Raw genomic sequence first — 15,378 nt, forward strand, 5'->3', positions numbered from 1 at the left:
ACTCATGTGAGGATAGAAGGTGGATGGTGTGAAGCCTCAGGAGATCCTCAGGAGAGGAGATCCTCAGGAGAGGCTTCACACAATCCCACTCATCAGATTTGCAAGATTTAAAAAGTTTGACAATACCAAGTGTTATTGGAGGTGTGGGGGAAATAGGAATACTCATACATGGCTGGTAAGAGTGTAAATCAACTCAAACATTAGAGAACACTTCCTAATGTTGCAGATACACACGACCTATGACCCCGCTGTGGCATCCCAGGTATTAATCCTGGAAGAAATGCCCCTTATGTGTCCAAGGAGCTACATAAGAAGGTTTACTATAACATTCTAGGTGATAGCCAAAAATAGGGGAAGTAATAGATTTCGTGCTATATCCACATGATGGAACACAATGCAGAAGTTGAAATCAATCAACTAGATTTTTATAAACCAACATGGTTACATCCTAGGAATCTAACATGAAATGAGCAGAGAAAAGTCACAGCATGAGAAGTGTAACATGTCCCCACCTCTCTGCAAATATTTTTAAAGTACACTATTTAAGATATGTTATGTAGGGAAAGCAAAAAGACCTGAATTGGAAGATGCACACTAAATTCATGACGGTGGTGGTGTTTGGGGAAGGGGAAACAGAATGGGACTGGAAAGGGAATAGAAGGAATTTGGACGTTTCTGAAGCAAGTATGATAAAAAACCAGTGCATCTATTCCTTCTGGCTGGTGAGCACAGAGTGTTGGCTATATTTGTTGTTGTTTCTGAACTTACAAATTTCTCATTCAAACTGAAAAGGGAAATAGTATCCTGAAAAAGCCCTGTACTGGAAAGCAGTCTGCTTCAGTCCACCTGTTGCACACCGCGTCCTCCTCAAGTCCTTGGCGGATGGCCCCCTCTCTGACAAGGGCAGCATGAGGAGTGCGTCTGCAGGCAGACGCCTGAGCAAGATGGTCACTTGAGTCTAATCTCATTCTGGGGTCAGTCATCCCGTGAAAGTCTAATGTGATTCATGATTTTAAAAGGAGGAACATCCAGCTAGGACACACAAGGCACCAGCCAAACATCTTCCAATCTTACAATACCGTCAGAGGGAGAGTCAAACTCCTTGACAGGTCCACATACAACAAAACCCAACATGACGTTATAGGCTTTGGAATCAGACAGACCTGGATCTAAATTCCAGGATTATTATTTACCAGTTTTGAATCATTTGGTGGAGGGGCACCTGGGTGGCTCAGTTGGTTAAGCGTCTGCCTTCGGCTCAGGTCATGATCCCAGGGTCCTGGCATCAAGCCCCTTATTGGGCTCCCTGCTCAGCGGGAAGTCTGCTTCTCCCTCTCCCTCTGCCTCTGCACCCCCCCACCTTGTGCACGTGCTCTCTCTTTCTCTCAAATAAATAAATAAAAATCTTAAAGAATATAATAAAATAGAATCATTTGGTGGAGTAACTTATCTGTGTCTCAGTCTCCTTACCTGTAAAGTGAGGAAAAAAACCATCTTCCTCAAGGGTCTGTTGTGGGGATTAAATTAATGAGGAAGGCATGTCCTTTCCATACCATATTTTATTAACTCTAAGTCACATTGTTTCCCCCGCTTTAAAATCTCTGAAATCAGGTCCTGCTAACAATCACCAATATCTTAAAATTATAATTGGTGATAAATTTTTTGTTATTTCTTTTCTTTCTTCCTTTCTTCCTTTCTTCCTTCCTTCCTTCCTTTCTTTCTTTCTTTCTTTTTTTTTTTTTGAAAGAGAGACAGAGAGAGCAAGCATGGGGGGGGAGGTGCAGAGGGAGAAGAAGAGTCTTAAGCAGACTCCACCCTGATTGTGGAGCCCAACGCAGGGCTCTATCTCACAACCCTGAGACCACCACCCTGATATCATGAGCCCAGCCAAAACCAAGTTGGGCGCTCAACTGACTGCACCACCCAGACACCCCTTTTTTTGTTATTTCTTAAGCCCACATAAAGATAGCAATGGGGTCTTAGGTTCTGCTGTAGTCATTCCTGACCTTTGGGTTTCAAATAGTAATTATGTGTAAATCAAGATAAATCAGTACATTGTTAGGCTATTAGCTAATCTATTTTGCCAACCCTAAGAAAAGTGCCTCATTTTAAACAGTCCTCCCAGCCTCCTTAGAAATATAATCAGGTTCCCTCCTGGCACTAGACAGATTGTTATCTTTAAAATCAGTCAGTGTATTTCAGCCTACTTTGTGGATCTCCTACAGGATTGCTGGAAGGACAGACAGGCATCTCAGAAGAAAGTGTTATGTGCACAGTAACCATTGCAAACGAGCCCCAAGCTCATCTTTTCAATAAGCAACAGACATATTTGCTAAGCATTTCTGACAGCTGAGGGGAAATTTGGAAAATTTTTGAGACATAAAAAAAATGTAATTGGGAAATAAGGAATAAACCCTGGAGAAATATATATAATAAGAACACATATTCTGCTTCATATTCTTCAAAGATTTTCCATCCATTTAATGTGATTGTCACAACAATTTCATGAATTAAGAGAATAAATATTATTATATTATTCTCGTTTTATAAATCAAACAAATGAGGCCTGGAAATAAGTGGTTTGTTAAGATCATATGGCTAGTCTAGCTAGGAGTAGAACCCAGATGTTCCAATTCTCAGTCTAACTTCTGTTCTGTCAACTCTAAGAGCAGCCCAGAAGAAACCACTTACAAAGATTTTAGTCTGTGATCTGTGATAATGGGCTCACATGCCAAATATTTTATTAGATTTCTTGCTCTTCTGATCCTCCTTTCAACCTATTTCATAAGCAATAGCAGGGGAATTACTTTTCTTTTTCTTTCTTTCCAACTTATGAGCGCACATGATCAATTCTTCAAAAACATTAGACAGTGTGTCATGAGAGAGCAAAAGCCAACCTACTCACTGTTGTCACATCCCAGCCTGGCAATTCGTCTGTGTCTCTGGGCACACACTGAGATTACTGCTCCACTCACAGTGTTCTTCCTGATAGCCCTGCGTGGACTGCCCTGTCCCATTCAGCTGAAGTTTCATCTATCCAAGATGTCAACTTGATATCTTCTTTTCCATCCTGCCTAACTGTCAGCAATACAATCTGTGAAACAACACATCAAAATGGAAATTGCACCTCAAAAATGCTGTCATAAACATGTGTCAAGTTTTTCACGTGGTAGATTTTTTTTAAATACAGCTCAGATAGGATTAGGATACACGTAATCAAGAATACATCTGTGTTTTCATTTTTGAACTAGAAAAGTGAGATCCCAAAGGTTTTTAATGTAGCGATTTTGATCTCCAACAAGCTTGTTATGGCCCATCGCTAGTCACTAATTCATTATTTTCATGTGCAGGAATGACACAAGAAGATTAATTTGTACGCTGTGGAAACTCCAGTCAAAACAGTTGGTTAATAATAATTACTACTTTTCACTGAATGCCTACTATGTGCCGAGTGTTGTACTCTACTTAAGGAGATTAAGTATTATTAAACTGGTTTTACAACTGATAAAGTCGAGGTTTAGAGACGCTAAGTAACTTGCCCCAGGTCTCCCAGCTCGTAAGTAGAAAGTTAAGGTTTGAACTTTAAGCCTATCCCCTTAACTACTCTGATATGAGTTTAATTTGACCTGAAGTTTTCTCTTTAAAATGGGGTTTAAAGATTTAGAATTTGGAATTTCCATGGGATGTTGAGTGGCTCTTGAAATAATCCTATTAATATTAGTATGTTTTGGCTTTCATATATTCAGTCAACTGATACAATTTCCTTTCTTCTTCTTGGTCGTGGAGATAAAACGGTAATAGCAGATATGGTATCTGTCTTTATGGAGTTACACCCCAGAGGGGACACCAGCTGCTAATCAAATAATTGCACAAGTAAATGCCAATCTACACTTCAACATGCCACACCACATTTAATCTGATAAAGGAGGTGTATGGTACATATTCAGGGGGACCTGACCGAGGCCCAGAGGTTATGACAGGTTTCATTGAGATTCACAACCTATGAAGCACAACACTTGGTTGGTTGTCACTCTTAAAGCTGGGGAAACAACAGGAATGACAATTAGAATTTCCAACTGAGTCTGGCGGTCAGTGCTTTCAAGCTGAATCTCCTGTGTCACAGGACAACCAAGTGTTGTGCTTCATAGGTTGTGGATATGTACCATACACCTCCTTTAACAGATCAACAGTGCTTAGTTCCTAGCTACTCACGTTTATACTTTCATAGTTCTCCGTGACTCTGTTCTCCCCACTATCCTCCATGTCTGAGTCATCAACAGGATGTGCTATTTCAAACATACTCAGGTTCAGCTGAGAGAGCTGGGGACAATGTCTTTCGCGTTAAGAGGATACAATGGAATCAAGTCCTTCACCAGCAGTGGTGGAGTTGAACAGCAGTGCAGGTTTAGGGGATGCTTGGATTGCATAATATATATTCCATCTGAGGCAAGACATTCGAGCGATAGTAAAATATCCAAGGGGAAACACCTTGCAGACTGGGGTGGGAGATAAGAACAAATGATAAAACTGAGTCTCGGACTAGAATTTATCTGCATTCAGTAGTAATAACTCTTTATGATTACATAACCATCATCATCATTTCACATGGTGCTTACTCCATGTCTACACACATATTAAGATTGTTGGAGTCTTAGAGTAAACCTGTGAGGCAGATATTATTATTTTTGTTCTACAGATCGGGAATCTGAGACACAGAGTTCAAGTGACATGGCCAAGGTTCAAACACAGGCAAGCTGCCCCCAAAGCCACATCCTTAACCATCAACCTCCCTACATAGCATTACATGTTACAACGCACTTGTACACCTTCCCCATGCTTATTCCCCACAGCAAGCTCTTCCCCCTTAGAGGAAGTATTGTTATGCTTAGCTTTACAGATGAGAACACAGATACCTGCCCAGGACATAGGGTTTCAGGACCTAAACCCATATTTTCTGGTTCCAAATCCAGTATTTTTTCCACTGCCCTTGAAAGCTCATGGGCTCCCGCCTTAGGCAGCACAGAAGGAAAAGAGGGAATGCTCACTAATGTGGAGGAGAAAAGAGGGAAGGTGTAGGCAAAGAATGAAAAGTCAGAAAAAAAAAACAAAGCCTAGAAAGCCAAATAAAGATATTTTCCCTTCTAGTAACAATCTCACCAAATTGTGATTGATGGCTGCCTGTGGGCAAAGGGCTCTGTTCAGTGGTTAATAAAAGCTTGTCCAAGATCAGATGCAATGGTAAACACCCGATTCTTGTCATCAATGAGTTTGCTCTCTGACCCTCTGGGAAGTATGTCAGGCTTTAAACACGGGTAAAGAATTTTTTAAGACAATTGTACTGCAGTTTGAGTGACTTGGAAAAGAGCGGGAGGGTTTCAGAGAAGGAAAAATTACAGGCTGAATTGTTACAGAAAAGTTCCAGAAAATGCTTCACAGGGAAACATGGGTCCTGAGCATTCTACACAGAGAGATCATTCTGTGCTCTTGCTCTTCTGTTTATCTTTAATTACGTCTGCACATTTGTCTTGAACCTTTCTGGACCAAGATGGCAGAAAACAAACTCATATCCTTTCCTCTATCTCACCAAAAAATGAAAAGTAGTGACAACTTCTCTAAACACAACGTTGAGGTGGTTACCTGAGTGGCCTGTTCCAGTTCTAGAAGCTCTCCTTCCCATGCCACAAGAGTAAGTTTTATTTACATTCTTATCCCAAAGGAATTTGAAAGTGTTCTGAATGCACCCCAGGGGCCACCCTTCAACCACCATTAACTAAGTCAACAGTCCCTCAAGGAAGTAATTTCCCTTTTAGAAATCTGCAAGCCCCACCTGTAGCCAAAGAAACATGTGATTCCTATTTCCTAAGAAGAAACTAACCCAATATGGGCAACATTTGCTAAAGCGGTTTCCTTATCACCGTAAACGAATCTCAAAAAGCCAATCTCTTAACAAGGAACCCAGTTGTAAATCTCTCCAGGTCCACCTGTGTGAAAACAGATGCCTGAAATAAAGACCAGAAGTTTAACAACTCCCTTTCCCCTTGATGTGAAATCCCATTGCTGCTATTGAGCAGGATTTATAGACATTGAGTCAATTAGAGGGAATTATACGCAGCACCTAGAACAGGCAAATTCATAAAGACAGGAAATAGAATGGTGGTTACCAGGGGCTGGGGAGGGGGAGATGCAGAGTTGTTTTTAATGGGGACAGAGTTTCAGTTTGGGAAAATCCAGATGTTCTGGAGGCGAACAGCGAGTTGGAGCACAACCGTGGGAATGTACTTAATGCCACAGAATTGCGCACTTAAAAATGGTGAAAATGGTAAATTTTGTGTTAATACGTATATATTGTACCACAATTTTATTTTTTTTATTTATTTTTTATTTATTTGAGAGAAAGAGCATGAGCAGGGGGAGCACAGAGGGAGAGGGAGAAGCAGACTCCGTGCTGAGCAGGGAGCCCAACACGGGGCTCGATCCCAGGACCCTGAGATCACGACCTGAGCCAGAGGCAGACGCTTAGCCGACTGAGCCACCCAGGCACACAATTTTAAAAAAGGAATAAAAGACAGTTGTTTCAAAACCTAGAATCTAGACTCTTCTCCTAATTACAGTGACTGGGGCAACTGCCACCTTTTTATGACAAACCGGTTTTTAGTAAACTATTTTTAAAATATAATAACTGAAGGGGAGGGACACAGTAAGGCTTCTGAAGAGCATAATATGAAGAAGAGTGAAACTGTTCGCTAGGAGCCATCGTGTGAGTAGTTCAGGTGCGTCATCGGTTCCTGGATTGTTCAAGGAACCACTCAGCCTGCCAGATGGTCATTCAGCAATCTGATGGAAGCGCATTGAGGCTTGAAGCCAATTATTACCTCTTTAAGGAAACTAAGACTTCAAAACTATATTTCAGTACCTGGAATAGGCAAATTCATAGAGACAGAAATAGAATAGAAGTTACCAGAGGCCTGGGAGAGGGGGAATGGGGAGTTCTTGCTTAGTGGGTACAAGGTTTCTGTTTAGGATAATGAGAAAATTCTGGAAATAGTGGTGATGGTTACGTAACATTGTGAATGTACTCAATGCTGCTGAATTGTACATTCCAAAATGGTTAAATTTGATGGTATGTATATTTTCCCACAGTTTTTTTTTTTTTAAATGTTGGGTAAACCATCCCAGCCCCTTGAAATAACAATAAAATGAAAATCCTTTCCAAGAAAGAAAGAGTGAGTCCTAAGGAAAAAGACTAATAAAGAATTGGTAGATGGTAGACAATGGGAGGAAAAAATCTATATTTCACAAGAGGGCTCCTATGGGCGTGAGACAGCACTTAGCCAATCTACTCTGCAGACATCTATCATGGATCTTTGGCTGGCAAGGCCCTATTCAGCCGAAAGTTTTCCAAGTGGCCCAGTCCCTCTTTCTCTGCCCTCCTGTCCCCTTCCTCCCCCTGCTAAACTATTCAGAGCCCTACCCGGTCATTTTCTTTCTTTTAAATTGGCAACCACCCACGTTGGATAAACAAGATACACAGGACGGAGGGGGTGGCGAGGCGGAAGCACATTTCAGAGCTAAGAAAACAAATAGCCAATGAAGCAGAAGAAACCACAATTTGACTTAGACAAGCTCGGCTCTGGAAAGAAGTGTGAGACGAGTCAATTATTTCCAGATCCCTACAGGCCAGGGATGGAGAAAGCCAACCATACCCATTTGTCGGAGTGAGTTCCTGTGGGGTGGAGTCCAAGTCAAAGGAATGGATGGAGAGAAACAAGAAGGGGAGTTAAGGTCCCTTTTCATTAAGTTGTCACAGAGAAAGCCAAGTCTGTAATAAAGCTTGTTGGGTACTGATTAGACTCTGTGGGTTTGGACAGGGGAGGAAAAGGGATAAAATAGCAGTCATGACATGACACCTTCTCCCTGACTCTCACTGGAGCAAAGCAGGAGGATGTGGACCACACCAAGCACACGGCCACACACTGAGAGCTTCCGATGGGCTGCTCAGGTCTGAGCATCTCAGGAAGGTGAAAGAAGAAGCAGGAGCCGATACAGATCACAGGCAGGTGAACGGGCTCTGCCTCTTTGGCATTCTTAGCCATCGGGAGATACACCCGGACTGACCTTGCCCTTCCATGAGCTCGTCACAGAGCCATGAGCAAAGAGGCAACTTAGAGCCTTGGGAAAAAAAAAAAAAATCAGTTGTGGTTTACCGTAGATAGAGTTGGGTAGGGTCCTGCTTCTCAGATTAACAGAGCTGTAGAATGAACCAGATGAATTGTTCTTTGAGTCCAACCTACCCTTTCAGCAGATAGCAGTATAAACGTGCAGCTCTTTCTATTGCATGGAGTCCAAATGCAGGATGCACATTCAGGCAATGCTGTTTTTAACATAGGCCACCTTTGCTGATCTGAAGTACGCTGCCTGCATGTCAGTGCCTTTGAAACATCAACTGTGCAGAATGCTGTGAACCGCAGTGCAGGGAAGGTGACCAGAGAAAGAGAACACAGATCATGCAAATACGAACCATGTGGACACACTGGCAGACTATCAATTATAACAAAAGATAATCCACAAAAGGGACACCAAGGCACTAAGTGACCAGGGAAGACATGTAGGTGGAAAACAATCGTGGGACTTTCCTGGAGAACAAGGCTTGCCGGTAAAATTGTGAAGTTTTCTTATTACAACAGAGACGCTAACGTTAACTGCAATTGATCTGAAAGAAACATAATTGTGTTCCTTCAAAACAAAGGAGCAGCAAAGCCCCTCAGCCCATCGGTCACATTTCCTTCCTTCTGGACTTTGCTCCTTTCATTGCCAAACTCTGTTTATGGCTTTTACTACGGAATGATGACTAGCCGTGTCCAAATGAAGTAGTTTATTTATACTACGTGCCTTACGTCTTGTCAAAATGAAGAGAAATGAGCTCCAACCACCCCCCCCAACACACACATATGCTCAAATTCTTTGGGTACAGTTTTTGCACATGAAAATTACCTGTCTCAGTTACAGGGCACCCATCATGATGAATTTTCCTTTTTTTGACGTCTGCTTTGCATCCCCTTTAGGGGGAGCTGGACTGGATAATCTCCAAGGCCCTTTTCAACCCCAGAGTCCCACAAGTCCATACAGGAGGTGGGATCATGGGCTGTGAGATGGGGAGCTCTGACAAAGAGTGGCGAGGCCCGACCACCCGAACCCCAACCCAATGCCACCACGGGTGTACCTGGAGAACCCCCCACTGGCAAAGTCACGGCCGTCACCGTGGCCAATGGGAGTGCTAGCGGTGCAGGTCGGGCATGTTTGGGGTTTTCTCAGTTGTCTACAAAATGTTTGGCAAACAGGACTGCAGGACACATTCCTACCACCATCCGCCCCATCCCCCTTCTGACCAGATTGTTGTCCCTAAGGCCCTCCCGTAGAGAAATTCTGTAGCGGTCACCATCTGTGTGCTAGTTTCTCAGCTGTAGACCTGGAATGATAATAACATTGACCTACCTCCCCATAGTGGTGTGGGGATTGACTAATTAAGCCCGGTAAAACGCCTTGCAAACTGGACAACACAACTCTCGGCCTATCCGTCGGAAAGAGTTCACACCATCCCCTCGGCCTGACGCGAGGGTGATGCTGCAGCTCTTGTCACTCTCTGCTGGTATTTTGTCACACTTGGACAAAGGGCTCTGGAGTCAAAGGGCAGCTTAAACCACACGCCCAGTATCTTGCTCAGAGAAATTCCTGCAAATCCGCTTAGTGCTGATGATGATTGCCAAATGCTCTGAATCACTTCCCTTCCTCCCCCAGACTGGCTTTTTCTTGATTTCTGCTCCTGGATGAAATGAGTATGCATGTGGGTGTGGGAGAGGGACTCTGCCTGTGGCCCTAGGCTTGACTTCCAGGTGACACGGTGGTTCTAATGCTTCCATAGTGACCCAGAGAGGGATCCCCTGCAAAGCTTCCTCTTTTTGTCCCTCTTTCCTAATCGTGGTCCAGATTACACTTGGGATATTCAACAACTGGAGGGCAGCCCCTGCCTGGCTTGCATTTCCACCCAGATGAAGCCGACCGAGGACACCAGCACAGCCCAGGGCCCTCCAGAGACAAAAGCAGGCAGGGACGTGGTGGGATTAAAAGCTGCTGTGGTTTCAGAGAAAACAGCTCCATGCAAACATCCGGGCCTTCCGCAGATGGTTTCCTAATCCACACATATCATTGCCAATGAGCTCTTTGCAAAATCCTTTTAAAGTATATCAGATGTGACAGGTTTCCAGAAGCTGGGATCCTGCATTTAATGTGCTGACATTCAGAAAAGCCAACAGCATTCCTGATCATTCACAAGGCTCCTTTCAAGTGACTTTGGGATGCAGTTATTGAAAAGGCTGGACTTTTCTTTAAATCAGGCCTGGCAGAGATTAATAATAATAATAATAACAACAACTATAAAAAGGAATAAGTGAATTGGATGAGGAAAACATGAATGTTATTTAAAATAGTAATTTAACTTTTAATTTAGATCAAAGAAAAGCAGCAAAGACAATTAAGTGAGGGCTTACATTGTTATCTGTCTAGGACAGCAGGGTCACAACTCAGAGTAGGAACCTTGTGCACCTAACACAAGTTGACTTGCACTCTGAGTGAATGAAATGCAAACTAGATAAAACACTGAATATATATTTATTGTAATTAATATCCATACCCCCCAAATCCTCTCAGTTTTCCACTATCCTTTCATTCAATATCCACCGAATACCTAATGTTTGCCATTATGATAGCCCCTGGGAATGCCATGAAGAACATCCATGGTCTATGCCACGAAGGAGCTAACAGTTTATGAAAAGCAATTTCTGTGCAATAAGTATTGTTCATAAATGTAAGTCCTCTTTCTCTAAATTGTTTAGAGCATGATACTAAATATAAATGCCTCCCTACAAATAATGAAGCTTAGAAAACAGAGCAATATTATCATTTTTTAAAATTTAAGTCTTTCAATAATTCACCATTAGAAAGGTACACTCTTTAAATCCAGAAATGGTCAAGAATATTGCCTATCTGTCCATTTTCGCCTCTAGTCCCTATTGGGAATCACAGACCACAGAAAGAACTAACCTTGATTAAACAGCTAGCAAAGCTCATTAACTACTTAGTGGACAAATTCATGGCCTTGGCCGCATTAGCATAGCACTCAATCTAAATAGTAAATATAAAGAAACGAAAAGAAGCATGCTACTTACCTAGGATTGTTTGCCCAATGCCATATAACTAAGAAATAATAGACTGAACACGCTCATATACATTATGGAAGGAGTATACGTTGATATAACTTCTCTGGAGTATAATTTGGCAATATCCATTACACATTTAGGTGCATAACTCTGGGTCCAGTAATTACACTTTTAGGAAGTTCTCCAACAGATATATGCATGCATATTTGCAAAAACATATACAAGGCTGTTCATTGATTCATAGTAGCAAAAAAAAACAAAAACAAAAACCCGGACATAATCTAAATATCCATCAATAAAGGGTTGGTTAAATCAATTATTATATCTCCATACAGTGGAATACCATGCAACCCTTTTAAAAGAATGTAAGAGATATAGATATAATGATGTAGATCAGCCTCCATGATATACTATCAAGTGAAAAAAAACAAAAACAAGGTACAAATCATATTGAATAAAATGGTACTATTTGAGATTTTTAAAGGGGGATTAAAAGGATTTTGTAAAGAGCTTAAATATATTATACATAAGTAAGCATACATATATGTGCATATATAAAATGCATTAGGCATACATGCTTGAATTTACATAGAAAGACACAAAGTGTTTGCTTTGAACTTAGGTCAGGAATGAAAAAGACCAACTCTTCTTTATATGCCTCTGATAACGTAATACTTGAATATTTTTTTCAGATTTTAAAATAATTAAAAAGAAAAAAAATTACCTAGAAAGATTGTCCACATGTCCTCTCAATTCAATGGCTTCTTGTGTGCGTCCAGAGTTACCATGTTCAGCAGTATTTAAGTACCTCGGAGAAGACTCCAAATTATCTGAAGGCAGGGACTATTTGCTCATCATCTTGACCTTCCTTGGGCAAGTTACTTAACTTCCATAAACTGTTGTCTCAATGGCGTACAGAGATATAGTGGTAGCTGGCATTTTTTGCATGACGACCATGGGCCCAGTGCTTTTAACACGGATTGTATCATCTCATCTCAAAATAATCGTGTCTAATAAACATTATTGCTATTGGATTAGAAAAGAGACAGATCACTGAAGTAGTAAGTGGAGGGCCCGGGATTTGTCTGTTCCCAGGGTCCATGGACTTGTAGGGTTGTGTAAGAAGTGAGAAAGTATAGGGAAAATATTTGGCAAGGTCTGGCTCTTCAGGAAGTGCATAGGAAACGTTAGATATTATCACACGTGTAGTTTCTTCCCTGCCAGGAAACTCTTCCAGCCATTAAAAACATGCACCCAACTGAACTGAAACAAGGTGGCTTTGTCCTGAAAGCACTGTGGCAAGGGCATGGTCATGAGCCAGCCCGGGAGCTCCAACATGTGCAAGCAGCTCACATCTCTTCAGTGGGGAGTGGATTGCCATGGGAAGTCATTAGGGAAAGTACTGTAGCGGGGTATGTGTTTTCCCCTTGGGATATGAAGCTTTGACTGCTATTAATAACAGATGTGCAGCCAATTACAGAGTGGAGATGGGTAATCACAACTTGCATTTTAAGGCTTAATCTGATCACCTCTGGGGTCAAGGAATTACATAGTTATCATAATGGTTAAAGTCTGTTTGTGCCACCACTTATGGACCAAAGTTCAAGCCTTGGAGGTCCGAAATGGAGTTTATCGTGCACTAGTGTGCATGCTTATGTGTCTTTGTGATTCGTGTGTGTGTGTGTGTGTGTGCGCGTATAAGCTACTCCAAAGCTCGGCCCTGTCACCCTGGCTTCCTCTCAAGTTTACCTGGTAAATGTTTCTCTTGAGAAAATGGGAAGCCAAGAGGCCTCGATTCTGCCTTCAGTTCTGCTCCGATTTCCTTGGCAATTCCTAGGCTTTAGCTCACTTGCGAAATTAGGGCAGTCTCCCAATGTTTACTTCTTTGTCTCCTCTACACAACTAAAGGCAGAAGCTCTTGTATCAATCACTGAATTCTCAGTGTCGGAAATAGTGCCTGGCGTACAGTAGACACTCAGTAAACACTGAGCAAATGACTCTCTGCGTTTCCTTCCAGTGATGATGTGGCATGATTCCAGGAAATCAGAATCTAGTGCCTGGAGTGGATTCCAAAACATGCAGCAGATAACGTTGGCCGTCAGCTCTCTTCTTAGTTTTCTCTGCCTACTGTTGAGACACCTTCATGAACACTTGCACCAGAATATAACATGTACGAAAGGAGATGATGTTGAGATCCGCCAAATTTTTCTCTTCTCTGGCAGTGCCGGAAATGATTTGGATGAAGAAGACACTGAAAGTATCGAAGTGTTGGTGATTTGCTGGCCTTATTCAAGCAGGTGTGTCTGCCAGTCATTCCCATCCATACTCGAGAACCGGCCACCCACAACACTTGTCACCAAGGCCTCTAGACTCAGTTCCCCTTGGTGAGAAAAGACCACTGGCCAACAATGTCTGAAGGCTTCAAGTGACATGACAATCATTCCAGATTTGGAAGGGGAAATGACCAAGCAAGACCTTCTGGGTTTTTGTCCGTTTTCACGTACATGAGTCAGGGTTCTTGGGCGTAAACACCACAAATAAACTCTGGCCAATGGAAGCAGAAGAGGACTTTAAGAATTTCAGGTACCACAAAACAAGTGGGCTCTACCACACACACCCTCCCCCCGCCACCACTGAATCCTGCTTGCCTCGGGTACATCAACTTGCTCTTTTCTTTTTGTACCGCTTGTTCAAAATTCGAAGTTCCAAAGGGAGCAGATGATTGGCCAAGCTGGGCCATACCCCCAGCCGAGTTCGGACCGGATCCCTACAATAAATGAATATCACAATAAAGCGAGCCAAATGACCTTTTTTTTTGTTTCCCAGTGCATATAAAATTCATGTTTACACGACACTGTAGTGTATTAAGTGTGCCACAGCATTACATCTAAAAGAAAAAAGTACATACCTTACTTTAAAAATATTTTATTGCTAAAAAATGCTAACCATCATGTGAGCTTTCAGTGAGTTGTACACAATGATCACAGATAACCGTAACAGATAAAATAATGGAGAAGTTTGAATATCGTAAGAACTGCCAAACTGCAACATAGAGACATGAAATAAGCAAATGCTGTCGGAAGAAAGGCACCCGTAGACTTGCTCGATGCAGGGTGCCCACAAACCTTCAATCTGTAAGAAACATCATATCTGCAATGCATGATAAAGCAAAGCACAATAAAACAAGATATGCCATATCTTCTCCCACTGGGCTCCCAGAGCGGAAAGGAAGGTCCTAACCCACACAGTGGGGGAATCCCCCAAATAGAAAAAGGTTCTGCCTGCTGGTCAGCCACAGAAAAATGACAGGGATTTACTACATGACAGCTCAATAGTGTAACATCTGTACACTTTGATAATCCACATTTGTAAAGATGGGTAAAACCTAGAGCCTACAATCGCATACCCAGTACCCTAAGTGGGGCAGACTCATGATGAATGTCGATAGGGCTTGGTAAGATTCTTGCTCTAAAGGTTGAAAAAATTACCAGCCAAAATTAAATTTTAATCATTTAGCAGCTTCTTGCTACTTTACCCAGGGCAATTTTGGAAGTTGTGGTTAAGTATGCTACCAGTATGTTATAAAATTCCTGCTGCTGGCATGAATTAACCCAAGGGAACTTTCAACTCTTGATCACGTTTCCATTCCTCCCCTAGGTTCTCCCACCTCCAAAAAGCAAGATGACCCCAGGCCTCGCTCCTTCTTAGCCCCGTGGTTACTCTGGAAGTCCCCAGGGACTGGGCTTCAGACCTTGGCCCCAGCTTCCCTGCAGAAAGGCCTCTGGGATGAGCCAGTTCAACTTCTAGTTTATGTCAGGTAGAAGGCTGAGTGGAGGAAGGGACAGAACCCAAGATGGAAGAGAAAACCTCTCTTAGCAAATAATGCTGATGCTCAAGACAATAAACAGGCCTGAGATCTATGTATGAAAAAGCAGAAATGAATTATAAGTAAATGTGATAACATTGTCAATAAAGTAAGAGAGAAGAGTAAGTGGCAGCATGGTTTGTATAGTATGATTCTGTTTGTTTTTAAAAAGGAAATATACTAGCGGGTGTATGTATGAATAAGAAATACTGGAAGGGTAACCTAGGACCCATGGGAATTAGTGAGAGAGGCAAAGAAAAGCCTTTAGGTTTCACTGTATATCCTATTTCTGTTTGCATG

The sequence above is a fragment of the Mirounga angustirostris genome, unplaced genomic scaffold, assembly GCF_029215605.1.
Source record: "Mirounga angustirostris isolate CCGP_5_RB_7025 unplaced genomic scaffold, mMirAng1.0.hap1 SCAF_3, whole genome shotgun sequence".
NCBI lineage: Eukaryota > Metazoa > Chordata > Mammalia > Carnivora > Phocidae > Mirounga > Mirounga angustirostris.